Source organism: Meles meles, chromosome 6 (assembly GCF_922984935.1).
Source record: "Meles meles chromosome 6, mMelMel3.1 paternal haplotype, whole genome shotgun sequence".
Taxonomy (NCBI): domain Eukaryota; kingdom Metazoa; phylum Chordata; class Mammalia; order Carnivora; family Mustelidae; genus Meles; species Meles meles.
The window spans coordinates 88284942-88300627 of NC_060071.1; the positions used below are offsets into that span (position 1 = coordinate 88284942).

The 15686-nt window shown below is 42.6% G+C and overlaps 1 long non-coding RNA gene across 1 annotated transcript in view; it reads left to right on the forward strand.

The window, feature by feature from the left end:
* LOC123944098 overlaps positions 1 to 6371 on the forward strand; it is a 32544-nt gene extending 26173 nt beyond the window's left edge. The window contains exon 3 of the long non-coding RNA XR_006818734.1: positions 5959 to 6371. This is a non-coding gene — a long non-coding RNA (uncharacterized LOC123944098). The remainder of the gene's footprint in view (positions 1 to 5958) is intronic.
* The last annotated feature ends 9315 nt before the right edge of the window (positions 6372 to 15686 follow it).

Sequence of the window (15686 nt, forward strand, 5' to 3'; positions counted from 1 at the left end):
TGGAAGTGAGAGGAAAACTAATAGATGACAAAAACTTAGCAGTCATCAGGCTAAATACACACAATCTGATTTCATGCTCCTACTGACATGCCTACCTGGGGAAACAAAAGTTGCTCAAGGACATCAAGCTAGTTCAAGGACATCCAGAAGCACACCCAGATGTTCCTGGTTCCATGTGCCTGTTTTTCCAGGGATCTCTGATATGTACTGAGTCACTCTGCCATGACTTGTCCTGGCCCTTTCTGGGAATGTGTTCCACAGTGAGGTTCATGTTCAGTGATTTCTGATTGCTTATATTTTGGAATTTGCGTGTTGCTTACAATGTGCCATCTATTGTTACGAAAGTGCCCCAAACTGTGGTAATCGAGGTTTAAAAAAAAAAAAAAAGAACTTTTTTGTAAGGGCTGAATGGTGGGAGAGGAGGACTGGACGAGGGCAATGAAGGGAGACCTTTGTTTTTCACTCTGTATGCTTTCGTAATGTTTGAATGTTTTATGATGAAAACATTTTCATGTATTCCTTTTTTTTTTTTTTTTTGATAAAAAAGAAACGAAACTTTCCAGGAAAATATGAAGAAACAATGTAGGAACAACCACAGTGTGGTTTTTTTTTTTATGATATACTTATGATATATGTATAGTAGTTTGAAGATAAAGACCTCTTTTGAGAGAGGAAAAAAGAGGACCAAGATTTCATTATGGCTATTTTCTTCTCTTCATCCCTCACACCCTACACACAGAAACACAAACAAAAGCCTCTTATTGTTTCCCCTGATGGAACGATGACTAAGTGAATAAATCATCCAGTCACCAAAACTTCCTCCCCTGTCATTTGACACCATGTAGGGAATACTATGTTGGAAATGTGCAGCTGTTTGAGTCCCGAGAAGCACCACCCCCAGAGGTTAGAGGGTTTGGAGAGCAGGAAGGAGCTAGTCAATACTACTAGTCTCTAAATCAGCTACAGCTGTCTCATTTAAACGGTGGTGCCTTTGATTTGAGGGTGAGAGGGGTGAAAATATGCACCGCCTTTCTTCTCTGTAACTCCAGCACAGACTATCTTCACATATTTTTTTAAAGATTTTATTTATTTATTTGATAGAGATCACAAGTAGGCAGAGAGGCAGGCAGAGAGAGAGGGAGAAGCAGACTCCCTGCTGAGCAGAGAGCCCGATGCGTGGAGGGTGGGGAGGGCTTGATCCCAGACCCTGGGATCATGACCTGAGCCGTAGGCAGAGGCTTTAACCCACTGAGCCACCCAGGCGCCCCCAGACTATCTTTATAATTCGCCGAAGGAAATAAGTTTGAAAATTTTACAGTTAAATTTGTAATCTAGAGCCTGTTAAATTCATTCACAGTCCTGTAACCAGCTCTGAAGTAAAACCCACACCAGTACATCGAAGTACTCTGGGGTTAATTGTTAGACAGGAAAAGGGCTTATTAATCTCCCCCTGATGATTCAGCATCTGCTGAGAAGAGTTTATCTCCGAGAAGCACGACCATGGGAACAGAGCACAACACTTCCCCCTCCATTACTCACACTGCTTTTGAAATCTTATTAAAACTGGAGCATTGTGAAAGCTCTATTTATTCTAGCTATTCTGGCAAAAATCCCCTCCTTGGGTGGCGAGAGCACGCTAAACTTCTTTTCAACCTCCAGCCGTCGGTATTCCCTGGCACCACCTGAATAATCAGAACTGTTTATGTATTCATCAGTGCATCCTGCATAGGGCAAATTTTGTGTGTATGTGCATACATAATGTGTTACATGCAGATGTGTGTATGTGAGTGTATGCACATATATGTGGGTGTATACACAATAAACACATTTATGTATCGTAAACATACATGTATATACATATATATTCATATGTTTAGTCTTAAGAAACTGAGGCCCTATATAGCAGAGTCTCCTTTTGCTGGACTTTTCTCTCTGGTCCTTTAGAAATCACTGAGGGGAGGCGCCCAGGTGGCTCAGCTGGTTGAGTGTGTCTGCCTTTAGCAGATCATGATCTCAGGGACATGGGATGGAGTCCTGCATTGGGCTCCCTGCTCAGTGGGGAGTCTGCTTCTCCCTTTCCTTCGGCAGCTCCCCCTGCTTGTGTTCTCTCGGACTTTCTCTCTCAAATAAAATCTTTTTTTTTTTTTTAATTTTTTTTTTTATTTATTTATCTGACAGACAGAGATCACAAGCAGGCAGAGAGGCAGGCAGAAAGAGGGAGGAAGCAGGCTTCCCGCCGAGCAGAGAGCCCGATGCGGGGCTCGATCCCAGGACCCTGAGATCATGACCTGAGCTGAAGGCAGAGGCTTTAACCCACTGAGCCACCCAGGCGCCCCTCAAATAAAATCTTTGAAAGAAAAATCACCAAGGGGCACCTGGCTGGCTCAGTCGGTGGAGCATGGGACTCTTGATCTCAGGGTTGTGAGTTTGAGCCCCACATTGGGTGTAGAGATTACTTAAATATAGAAATCTTTTTAAAAAATAAGTAAAAAATTTAAAAAAAAAAACGGGGCAGCTGGGTGGCTCAGTGGGTTAAAGCCTCTGCCTTCGGCTCAGGTCATGATCCCAGAGTCCTGAGATCGAGTCCCACATTGGGCTCTCTTCTTCAGCAGGGAGCCTGCTTCCCCTCCCCCACCCCACCCTCTCTCTGCCTGCCTCTCTACCTACTTGTGATCTCTGTCTGTCTTATAAATAAATAAAATCTTTAAAAATTTTTTTTAAAAAATGAATTATTGCCTAATAGCCTTGTTCTTCATAAATTTTAATGTAATCATATGTAAAAGATAGATTTCATAAGCCAAGAAGATTTGCTGCAGTCATTGTGACTATGTTCTGTTCAACTATTTGATATTTTTACCTCATTCTCTTGGTTCTTAAGACTTTTTGGTAAATATGCTCTTTTGGGGAGTTTCTTAATCCATCGATTTAGGTTAACTCTTATTTTTTAATAACACGGAAATGTATTATTTTACAGAACCAGAAGTTCAGAGGTGGGGCGGCTTTGGAGTTGGTTGATTTGGTGTCTCAGTGTTGTCAAGGACACAGATTCTTTCCATTTGTTCTCTGGCCATCCCAACTGAATTGGCTTTTGTCCCCCAGCTTGTCCCTTCCCGGTCTCCTCTGCAACTTCCCTTTTTGATGATGATTATTTTTTTTTAAAGATTTTATTTATTTATTTGACAGACAGAGATCACAAGTAGGCAGAGAGGCAGGCAGAGAGAGAGAGGGAAGCAGGCTCCCTGCAGAGTAGAGAGCCCAAAGTGGGGCTCGATACCAGGACCCTGAGATCATGGCCCTCGTTGAAGGCAGAGGCTTCAACCCACTGAGCCACCCAGGCGCCCCCTTGATGATTATTCTTGGTTCTTTTTCTGGTTTCCTTACCTAGGGGAGTTTTGCCTCAGGAGATCTGAGGCTTTGTACGTCTAGGCTAACCTCTGCCCTGTTCCTCCAGAAGGTTACCCGATCTGACTCCAGCTGGCATAGCTCTGAGTCCCCCAGCCCCTCTCCCGGCCTGGTTTTGAAAATTAATTTGCACCTTGAATTAAAAACTGTAAGCAGCTCAAGGGTGGGATTCGTTGTTTCTTCCTCATTACCTCTGCTCCCAGCCCCCTGGTTCTGCTGGGTGTCCAGCATACCCAGCTGCTTTGCCTCTGGCCTGGAAGTCTCCCGAGTTTCACACTAGCCTCCTCAAGAATAGTCCTTCTGGGGAAGTCACCCATTCTGTGGCTTCCCCTTTCACTTCTCTGTAAGTGACTTTCTTTACCTTACCTAGGAAGAGGATCAGGTCCCCATCTCCAATCACACACATCAGCTTGTCACCTAGAAGTTCTGTCATGATTTTGACTTGAACATGCCCCAAGCTGAATGCCCCATTCCTTTCCTCCTCAGACCTGTCATTGTGTAGATGCTGTTAACATTTGTTATTCCATTTCAATATGCTAAGGACTGAAAAAGTTAAGAACTAAAAAGAGTGGGATTATTTTCAGTGCAAGCCACTTTTTAAAAAAAGTACTTGGATCAGAAAGGAAGATGAAAAATTGCTAGGGCCCACATTTAGTAATGAGACCCATTATGTAAATAAAAGTTAAGAGGAAAACAATAGCTTTAGCACCAAAGGGGGAAGTGCTAAATTTCAGAATGAGACATGACACTTAAATGCAATGTGTGGTTTCTTTCCTTTTTTCTTTTTGAAGTCTAGATCTTTTTTAAACCTGTGGAGGGTATTATAGGGATAATTGGGAATATTTGAATATGGACTGTGTATTAGATAATACTAATGCATTTAGGTTAAGTTTCCTGAGTGAGATACGAATTATGTGGTTATAGATGAGGAATGTTCTTCTTAGGAAATACACTTCTTAGGAAAAACTCACATTTTGGGGGATGAAGTGTCATAGCATTTATAATTAACTCTTCAATCGTTCCCCAAAAAGTTAAGACTTAAAAGCAGAACAAGAGAAAACAAATGCAGTGACTTTCTGCTGATACCTCTAACGGAACAGCACATGGTATTCATTGTACTACTTATAACTCTTCTGTATGTCTGAAACTTTTCAAAAGAAAAAGTTGGGGAGGGCCGCCTGGGTGGCTCAGTGGGTTAAGCCTCTGCCTTCAGCTCTGATTGTGATCTCAGGGTCCTGGGATCGAGCCCCACATCAGGCTCTCTGCTCAGCAGGGAGCCTGCTTCCCCCTCTCTCTCTGCCTGCCTCTCTGCCTACTTGTGATCTCTCTCTGTGTCAAATAAACAAATAAATAATCTTAAAAACAAACAAACAAACAGAAAAGTTGGGGAAACACTGTGACTGGTAATGAAAAATCATTCTTCTGACTGAAGGACTCTATGTGTGTGTATGTAAGGGTTATCATGGTTTAAATTTATATTTAAAAATTTTGGAGGTATAATCATTCAAGTAAGCAGATGTGATCATTGTCTATTTAAAACTATTAACAGTTTGAACTGTTCTAATGGGTGGAAGGGCTGCTTAGGAATGTTGCTTCCTGAAGGCGGGGGTTGCGTCAATCCCCTCCCTGAAGGCCTCCACCACTTGGCAGCAAGCCTGGTTGGCTGGGCATGTGCCCCGAGAAGAAATTGGGCCGCATGTTTCCCTGTGGTCAGATACAGGCATGGCGCTCTTGGTCCTGCCCCACGCACTGGGTCACCACTGGAGGTGGGAGGTAACACATGGCTCCTGCCAGTTGCCAAGCTTTGTCCTAAGTTTTCGCAAGCATCATGTCCCTCCTTCTGCACAGCCTCCTGGTGAGGTAGGAATTATCATTCCCAGCCACAGGGTAGAAAACAAAGCTCAAGAGTGATGAAGTTTTAGCCCCAGGTCATAAAACTGAGAAAGCGTGGGAGCTGAGATTCAAACCAGCTCTTTCCACACAGAAAACCTAACCTTTGTTATAAAAATTGGTCTCTTTGACTCCACACTGACCTGACTGGAACACGGGGCACAAATTTTGGATAGCTTACATAGGACCCATGTGGTTGTGGAGCCAAACTGCCTTCGCTATGGAGAAGCTGGAGGTCATGTAAGTCTGTATCCTTCGAATTGGGGGTTTTCTGGCTTCCAGAGCTGGCCGCGATGTTGTTGACATCGCGATGTTGTTGACGAACGGTTTGGCTGAATTCTAGCCTGCTTGAGAGCACAGTATTAACAGCGCTGAGGGGCTCGGCTACAGCAGCTGGACTTCAGTAGATGCATCCACTCCAAGCTGGCTTTCTCACGTCTCTTTAAGCTGGCAACATAAGGATTTTGTTTTTGCTTTTCAGAAAGTGACTCAGGGCTTAATTTCCTGAATTTCAGTGATCGGGCTTCCTACTGCTGACCCTCCGGGTCCAGCAGTCCTTCACGTGCGCAATGTTCATTCTTTTCTTTTTAAAAATATAATTGAAAGTACTTGTAGGTTTTGGTTTTCTTTCTTTTTTTTTTTTTAAAGACTTTATCTATTTGACAGAGAGAGAGAGCACACGCACAGAGAGTGGAAGGCAGAGGGAGAGACAGACGGAGGTGCGGCTTGATTCCCAGGTCTCAGGATCATGACGTGAGCGGAAGGCAGACACTGAACTACCCCTTGGTTTTCATTTTTTCTTTTCCAAGGAAAGAGTGTGTTGTTGTTTTTTAAATTTTAAAAGTAACATTTTAACAGATCAAATCTATAACAAGAACTGCTATTTATTGATGTGGCAGAAATTGTACTAAGTGATTTGTAAGTTTTATATCATTTGCCTTCTGCAGCAACCTTGTGGGTAGGTACTCCTCTGAGGGGAAGTTAAGTACCTTGCCCCCAGGTCACTCAATGTCTAAGAGGCACAGATAGAGCCATGTCTTTTTAATCTAATATGATGTAACGAGTATTTTCCAATATCATTAAATATTACTCAGAAACATGATTTTTAATGGCTACAATATTTCATTATGTAAATTTTCTATTATTTAATCTTTATGTTGATACCTCTTCTTCTATCATAAATAAAATTGTGGTAAACATCTACATATAGTTTTGTTCTATTCTTTTTTTTTTAATTATTTATTTATTTGACAGACAGAGATCACAAGTAGGCAGAGAGGCAGGCAGAGAGAGGGGGAAGCAGGCTCCCCGCCAAGCAGAGAGCCCAACGTGAGGCTCGATCCCAGCAGCCTGGGACCATGACCCGAGCCGAAGGCAGAGGCTTTAACCCATTGAGCCACCCAGGCGCCTCTAGTTTTGTTTTATTCTTATGAATGGTCAAATATATATTGAGCTCCTAGTATGTGCTAGGTATAAGAGAGACAATGGTGAGCAAAAGAGGCACGGTCTCATCCTTTAGGGAGTTGGCAATCTAGTGAAGGCGATTTAATCCACATTAAACCACTGATCACCAAAAAACCCTATAAAGACATACTGTAATAAAAAGGAAAGGCACACGTTGCTGAGAGCATGTACCACCAGAGAGTCTGCCCTCATCTGGGGGATTACAGAAAACCTCTCCAAGGAAGTAATAATGGGCTTGAGATCTGAGTGAAAGGTAGGAGTTAGCTGAACAGGGATGCTGGACGAGAGCATTCTAGGCAGTGGGAACAGGAGGTTTAAAAGTCCTGTAACAGGAAGCAGCACAGGGCACTTGAGGAGCAGTCAGCACAGCTGGAGTAGATGTAGCCTGGAAAGCAAGAGGGTATAGGAGCTAGACAGGTAGAGGAGGTAGCAAGAGTCAGGGGTTGGTGCCTACAGGCCTCACTGAAGATCTTTTTCTTTTTTTTCTTTTTTTCTTTTCTTTTTTTTTTCTTTCTTTTTCTTTTTTTGAAGATTTATTAATGGACGGACTTTAGAGAGTGAGAGTGAGAGAGAGACCACAGTCACGCACGCACATGCAAGTCTAAGCCGGGGCATGGGGGTAGGGAGTCGAGGGAAAGAATCTCAAGAAGACTCCCCACTGAGCATGAAGCCCATGGCATGGCTCCATCTCATGACCCTGAGATCATGATCTGAGTCAAAACCAAGAGTCAGCCACTTAACTGACTGAGCCCTCCAGGAGCCGCTCATTGAAGATCTTGATCTTGATCTTTACCCTAAAATGTAAAGAGACTGAAGGATTGTAAACAGGATGAACTCTGAGTTGGGAAAGATTCCTCCGCTTGCAGTATGAAGGACATGTGGGAGATGCAGCATGAGGAAGCTTGTGAGGAAGCTTGACAAGAATCCTGGCGAGAGATGATGGCAGCCTAGGCCAGGGCCACGGAAGAGGTGAACAAATCTTAGACATCTTCCAGAAGATAAGATTTGGAGAACGGTGATGGATTGGTTAAGGAAGTGTGAGGGAAAAGATGTTGGACGGCTGCCTGGATTCTGAGTTGCAGAACTAAAGGCACAGACTTCAGTCAGGAACATGGACAAAAAAGCAAGTTTGTGGGAGGTAGTACCTCCATGACGCTGGGTTAAGAAATCTTTCTCTTCTTTTGCCAAGAACCAATTTTTATAATCTTGGTTTAATTTAAATTTAGGAGTTTAATTTTCACATAGTTGGGAATTTCCTAATTTACTTGTCATTATTATTTTCTAATCTCACTCCATTGTGATCAGACAACATATTTTGTTTCAATCCACTGATTCAAACCAGAAAGGCAAAGATAATTCTTTCTTTTGTTTTCCCTTTAATCTTCCAGGGCTCACATGGCACATGGTGGCAGTTAATAGAAGAACCAAAGTATCATCCCACAGATTAGTTTACTGGTCATAGGGGAAGACACAACTGTGTAATGGGAGGGATCAGACTGTGATCATCTGCCCACACTGATCAACCACGAACTCACTATCAGTGGGACAAAAGATAGCGTGTGCACCTGATGTGATGCAGTATGAAGGACATGAAATCACCTTGGAAGTATTCCTATCAAAAATGTTTATTTAGGGGCGCCTGGGTGGCTCAGTGGTTTAAGCCTCTGCCTTCAGCTCAGGTCATGATCCCGGGGTCCTGGGATCGAGTCCCGCATCGGGCTCTCTGCTCGGCGGGGAGCCTGCTTCCTCCTCTCTCTCTCTCTCTGCCTGCCTCTCTGCCTACTTGTGATCTCTCTCTGTCAAATAAATAAATAAAATCTTTTAAAAAAAATGTTTATTTAGCCTGGGGGCACCTGGGTGGCTCAGATGGTAAAGTCTCTGCCTTCGTCTTAGGTCATGATCTCCAGGTCCTGGGATCGAGGACTTCACTGAGCCATACATTTAGTCCCATGTCCAGCTCCCAGCTCAGCGGGGAGTCCGCTTCTCTCTCCTTCTGCCTTTCCCCCTGCTTATGCTCTCTCTCTCTCTCAAGTGAATAAATAAAAAAATTTATTAAAAAAGAATATTTAACTAGAGTCTAACCAACCTTTTAGATCTAACTGCCAGCTTATAGGAAATGCAGGGAATAGGGAAACAAAGGAAATGACATCAAAGGAAACCATCAGACAGATCCAGAGGGTGGGACATTCTAAGTTTCTTCAACAAGTTAGTGGCATTAAAAGAAGAAAAGAAAAAAGGTTGTTGGAGACTATTCTAGATTATAGGAGGCTTAAGAATAACAAAAACCAAATGTAATAGGTGGACTTTGTTGGACAGTGGTTTAAATACACAAGCTGTAAGAAGACATTTTGAGGACAATTAGGGAAATCTGAATATATATCAGATACTAGATTATATTAAGAAACCATCAGTTTGTTAGGTGTAATATTGGTCTTTCTTTGGTACACAGCCAGGGCTCAGAATCTCAGGGTCAGGCCCAGTGGGACTCAAGCAGCAGACCTGGGTGTCTACAAGACCAAACAGTAGGCATAATCTCCCAGGTTTTATCTCAGCAGTGAGGAGAAAACCTCTGCTCCAGGAATATAGCTGGATGAGAAGTGGCTCCTCAGGGTCTGATGTCTAAAAATTATGGATGGAATTAGTAGGAAGCTTAATTAAAATTCCAGGAAGCCCTGTAGTTTCTTAGAAAGCAAGTGAATTTCACTGCCATGAAGATTGTTCTAGAGCCCCCAGGGATCCAATGTTATGACTGATTTTTCTAAATAAATCAATAATAAGTAGGTCATGTGCTGTCCTATTTTTTATGTGTTCTATGTCACTGTCCAGGAAGAAATGAACCCTTCCTGTTAGCATTCTTGGTAAAATTTCAGCTTTGGTCAGTTCTTTTCCATAGCTCCTTCTTCATGTCCCCACACGTAATGTGGGGATATGGACATCTGCACTGGTAAATGGGATTTCTTATTTTGTGCTAGAATAGGCCCATGTTTCCTAGGAGCTAAATTTCCTGCTATCCTAAAAACAAAACAAAACAAAAACAAAAACAAAAACCCAAGCAGTTACGATGTTTTGGATTTTGTCTATTTTGTTTTCTATTAATGTAAGTATTTGTAGAATTTATCTTCCTGGGGGCGCCTGGGTGGCTCAGGAATTTACATTAACCATATTTCAAAGAAAATAACTGTAACCATTTAAAGATACAGAATATTTTATTCAATTAATTTAGTAGAACCAAGTATAGCATTTGTTTTTGTTTTGTTGTGTTTCTGTTTCAAGTTTTTATTTAAATTCTACTTAGTTAACATACACTGTAATATTAGTTTCAGGAGTAGAATTTAGTGATTTATCACTTACACATAACACCCAGTGCTGGGGCGCCTGGGTGGCTCAGTAGGTTAAAGCCTCTGCTTTCGGCTCAGGTCATGGTCCCAGGGTCCTAGGATCGAGCCCAGTATCAGGCTCTCTGCTCAGCAGGGAGCCTGCTTCCCCCTCTCTCTGCCTGCCTCTCGGCCTCCTTGTGATCTCGGTCTGTCAAATAAATAAATAAAATCTTAAAAAAAAAATAATTTATTTGCTATTTTATCTAATTATCATCCTAATGAAATCAACCAGAAATTAGACATCAAGATCACCACAGTTTAGATGGCCACCTACCTAGTTCCACAGACCTTGGTCCAGGAATACTGTGGAAAGTAAGGTCCATGAGTCTTTATTTAGATCTCACGTCTCTCTCTCTTTTTTTTTTTTTTAAGATTTTATTTATTTATTTGACAGAGGGTGAGAGATTACAAGTAGGCAGAGAGAGGAGGGGAAGCAGGCTCCCCGCTGAGCAGAGAGCCTGATTCGGGGCTTGATTCCAGGACTCTGGGATCACGATCGGAGCTGAAGGCAGAGGCTAAACCCACTGAGCCACCCAGGCGCCCCTAGATCTCACGTCTCTTATCCTGATGTAGAGCTTGCAGGCTGGATCCTACATAACATTTCTAAGTATTGGGGAAAAGAGGAAAGGAGGGAATTTACATTTATTGAGTAGCTGTTATTGGCCAGGCATTATACTATTTTACCTATGTTCACTTACTTGGGCATGCATATAAAGTAGTAGTTAAGGGGTGCCTGGGTGGCTCAGTGGGTTAAGCCTTGGCCTTCGGCTCAGGTTGTGATCTTGAGGTCCTTGGATCAAGCCCCGCATCAGGCTCTCTGTTTGGCAGGGAGCCTGCTTCCCCCTCTCTCTCTGCCTACTTGTGGTCTCTCTCTCTCTGTCAAATGAATAAATAAAAATCTTAAAAAAAAAAAGTAGTAGTTCAGAGGGCTGGTTCTAAAAAATGAAATTGGAGACAGAGAGATCGGGAGGGAGGGAGGGAGACGTGTGGGGGGAAGCAGGGATATAAAACTGGCAAAGTGTTAATTTTGGAGTCCAAATGGAGGGTATTCAGGTACTCTGTACTATTTTTTTTAAGTTTTTATTTTTATTTATTTATGACAGAGCGAGATAGCGAGAGGGAACACAAGCACAGGGTATCTGGATAGGGAGAAGCAGGCTCCCCACTGAGCAAGGAGGCAGGTATGGGGCTCAATCCTAGGATGCTGGGATCACGACCTGAGCTGAAGGCGGACGCTGAATCAATGAGCCAGCCAGGCGCCCCGGTCCTCTGTACTATTACTCAACTTTAAAATTTTTTTCACAATTATAGGACACCTGGTTGGCTCAGTTGGTGGAGCATGTGACTCTTGATTTCAGGGTTGTGAAATTTAATTATGATTTCACAATTTAAAAAATTTCCTCAAACACTTAAATATAGTTATCATATGACCTAGCATATAACTACTAAATACATAGCCAAGAAATGAAAACTTAATCTGTACACAAGAAAACTTGTACACAAATGTTCTGATTTATGATAGCCAGAAAGTGGAAATGACCCAAGAGGCCATCAACTGATAAATGGATAAACCAAGGGGATATATCTATACCATAAAAACGAATGACGTTCTGATACAGGCAATGACATGGATAAACTTTGAAAGAATTATGCTAAGAAACCAATCATAAAAAACACATATTTTATGATTCCATTTATATGAAATGTCCAGAATAGGCAAAATCTCTAGAAACAGAAAGCGGATTAGTGGCTACCTAGGGCTGGAAGTAGGAGGTTGAGGTGGAGTAATTATTAATGGCTATAGGGTTTCTTTTGTGGGGATAGGGGATAAGAATGTTCTAAAATTAGATTGTGGTGATGGTTACATAACTATGACTATACTAAAAACCAGTCAATTATACACTTTATTTATTTAAAGATTATTTATTTATTTATTTGGCAGACAGAGATCACAAGTAGGCAGAGAGGCAGGCAGAGAGAGAGGAGGAAGCAGGCTCCCCGCTGAGCAGAGAGCCAACTCAGAGTTTGAGGCCAGGACCCTGGGATCATGACCTGAGCTGATGGCAGAGGCTTTAACCCACTGAGCCACCCAGGCACCCCGAATTATACACTTTAAATGGGTAAATTGTATGACATATGGATTATATCTCAATAAAGTTGTTTTAAAAAAGGACAACAGGTCAAAACTGCCTGGGTTTGGATCCTATCTCTGTCCCTTTCTTTGTTATGTAACCTTGGGCAAGTTATTTAAACTCTAGGCTACAGATTCTAAACTAAATAGAGAAATAATATCACCACTACTAGCCTCCTTTGGAAGAATAATCTGTGAGATAATCTATGTGAAGATTCTTTATAGTAAGTTCTCCATAAATGTTGGCCATGATGATGATGATGATGGACAGAGTATCCAACAACCCTAGTTTGGTACTATTCCCATTTTTCAGATGAGGACTCTGAGGCCCACAAAAGTTAGTACTTTGCTCAAGGTCATGCACCTAACAGGTAGTAGGAGCAGCTATTCTGATGACACATGACTGTAGAAGCCAGGCTTTTCCACCATAATTCTTTTGCCTGCCAGAGTCGATGTATCTTTTGTGGTATAATATGCATTTATAGAAGGCGCTTTAGGAACTATGTAACTGCGTGTGAGAAATTAATATGCTACAAAACACATGTCTAATTTTGACATCGTCTTTTATGCCAAAGTGATATTATTTAATATCCCCCAAACTGCTCTAGTTCAAGCCTCTGGCACAAAGTGGATCCATAAGATGACAAATTGTCACTGTGCAACACAAGAAGACTTCCCCTCTATCCCTGTGGTATCTCTGAATGACCCTGGGCTATTTTTACAGCCAGGTTAATGGAATTAATCATGTATTTTGTAGGTCCAGCACCGAACACTTCCCACCTTGTGTTACGGCTATTTACAGCTATTTCTTCTCTTCTCAGTCCAGCTCCTTCTGGGCAGTGAAGGAGGCTAAACATAGAATGTATTCACTCGATTGTTTCTGAACGTGTGAGTGAATGAACAAGAAGATGAACAATTACATGCGAGCCGCACACTTCAGCAGTCTCGGGGTCTAATGCTGGCAATGTACTTCCCTACAGATTGTGCACTTCATGCTAAAGGGCGGGTGGAGAAGAAGATTTTCAGCTAAAGAGTTCAGGTACTCCTCATCCCAGAATTGGACAAAAAGTCCTAATAATCCTTATTGATTAAGCTATAAATGGAACGACCACATATTTCCAGAAGTACTGAAAGTTCCCGTTTAATCTCCTTCCTCTTTACCCCACCCCCAGAACCATACACGTGCACACAGCTGGGATTTTCCTGCTTCTTCCTTAAATTTGTTAAACAAAGCCTGATTAAGGGTAACAATCTACTGTCGACTGTACTTGAGCTGTAGTTATGTGGTACACAGTGTGAGGAGCCTTCCGGCTACCACGGGAAACCAGTCTAGTCGAGTGTTTAAAAGAAGTCTGGCCTGGGGTGCCTGGGTGGCTCAGTGGGTTAGAAGAAGTCTGGCCTGCTCCCGCCAACGGGACCTGAGTTCTACACCTTCCTGGGGGGCATCTTCACATGTGGCACTCAGGGCTATGTCTGGCACATCCTAAGCATTTAGTGAATGTCTGCTGCGTGAATGACTGCAATTGTCTGCTTTCCTTTGACTTCTCTTCATCTTGCCCACATTTTGTATTAGAATTCTCATTTTCCCAGGTAGATTTGAGTTCTACCGTGGGGACTAGGGGCAAGGCTTTAGATGAAAAAATAAGAGGGATATTTGAAAATCAGTCTGATTAGAGAAAGAGGAAGGTGAAGGGATTTATAAAAGACAAGAGTTCTTTTATGCAAAATATTATCTTTGGGTTTGAGCTCTGTGCAGGGATATTTAATTCTCTTTATTCTGCGGCCATGGTATGGTCCCAAACCTCTCATCTTTGTTACTGTATGCCCTTAAAGAGGCAAGGGAAGGCAAAGCAAAAAGGAAATCCAATACCAGTTTTGAGGGGGAAAAAAGCCTCTCAAAACACAGGTCCTACTAAGTAAGAGTCAGTGATGTTATCTTTGAAAATGAGGTTAACGTTGTAATGCACTCAAAGGCTATGAAGATTATGAGCCTCCCTGACAATTCCCTCACTACAGGCTAAATAAATACCCAGAGATTAAATGAGGCAGGATATACGGAATGTGGAAGCACAGGACTGCTTGGATCCTCCACAGCTTACACAAAAGTTCATTCTCTTGTTCAACAACCTTTTAATTTAAATGCTTTCTATATACCAGGAACTATTTTAGGGCTTGGAGATCCAAGGTCGGGGCTAAAAAGGATGTGAAGCACTAAGAACATCAGGAAATATTCAGAGGATAAAGTTGCAAGAAACAATATTGGTAGAAACCTTCTCCCAACCCTGTAAGGCCTCACATACTACTGACTAGTCTTTCTCTTCCTTGACAGATGACTTTCTTGAAAGAATAATGTAGGGCACCTGGGTGGTTCAGTGGTGATTAAGCATCTATCTTCTGCTCAGGTCGTAATCCTGGGGTTCTGGGATCCAGCCCCATGTGGGGGTCCCTGACCAGTGGGGAGCCTGGTTCTCCCTCTCCCTCACCCTCTGTCCTTCCCCCTCCTTGTGCACGTGCTCTCTAAATCTTTTTTAAAAGAATAATCTAGGGGCATCTGGGTGGCTCAGTGGGTTGGGCCTCTACCTTCGGCTCATGTCATGATCTCAGGGTCCTGGGATGGAGCCCCGCATTGGGCTCTCTGCTCGGCAGGGAGCCTGCTTCCCCCCTTCTCTCTCTGCCTGCCTTTCTGCCTACTTGTGATCTCTATCAAAGAAATAAATAAAATCTTAAAAAAAAGAGAATAATCTATACCTCTACCATTGTACAGAATGAAGAATGAACATTTCGAAACTTTTACAGCAATCTGACATGACCACGACCTCCAACGAACTCGTCTTGTTGAAGAGAGTGTAGACTCAGTTAGGCTATCATCCAACTCTCAGGGTAACTTGCACCAGGTGCAAGTGACATTCTAGTCACACCCAGCAGGACTACTGTCAGTCCATGACAGATCGGAAATTACAGACACTGTGCTTCACCACAGACATTCAAAAAGCACTGGTCTACACCACACTGTTTCCACCTCATCCCTTGTTCAGTCTTCAAGCCGTTTCAAACTGGCATCAGCCTTCCCCACTCTGCTGAAAATGCCACAGGAAATGTCACTGACCTCTTTATGGCCGAATTTGGTGGATTCTTTTTGTCTTCATGCTACGTGACATCTCCAACATTTGACACCCTTTGCTTCTGTAACATTACAGAAGTTGTGTTCTCCTACCTTGCCAACAGCTCCTTCTTTATCTCCAGGCTTCTCTTCTGCCTACTTGTTGGCCTGTTTCTCTTCTCATGTTACACTCACACAGATTACTGCTGGGCAATCTTACTGATGTTCCATGGTTTCGACTAGACACTGTTGACTTCTAAATCTGTATTTCCGGGGTTATAAACTTGATGGTACACTAATGTGCTTAGGATATTTATAAAAG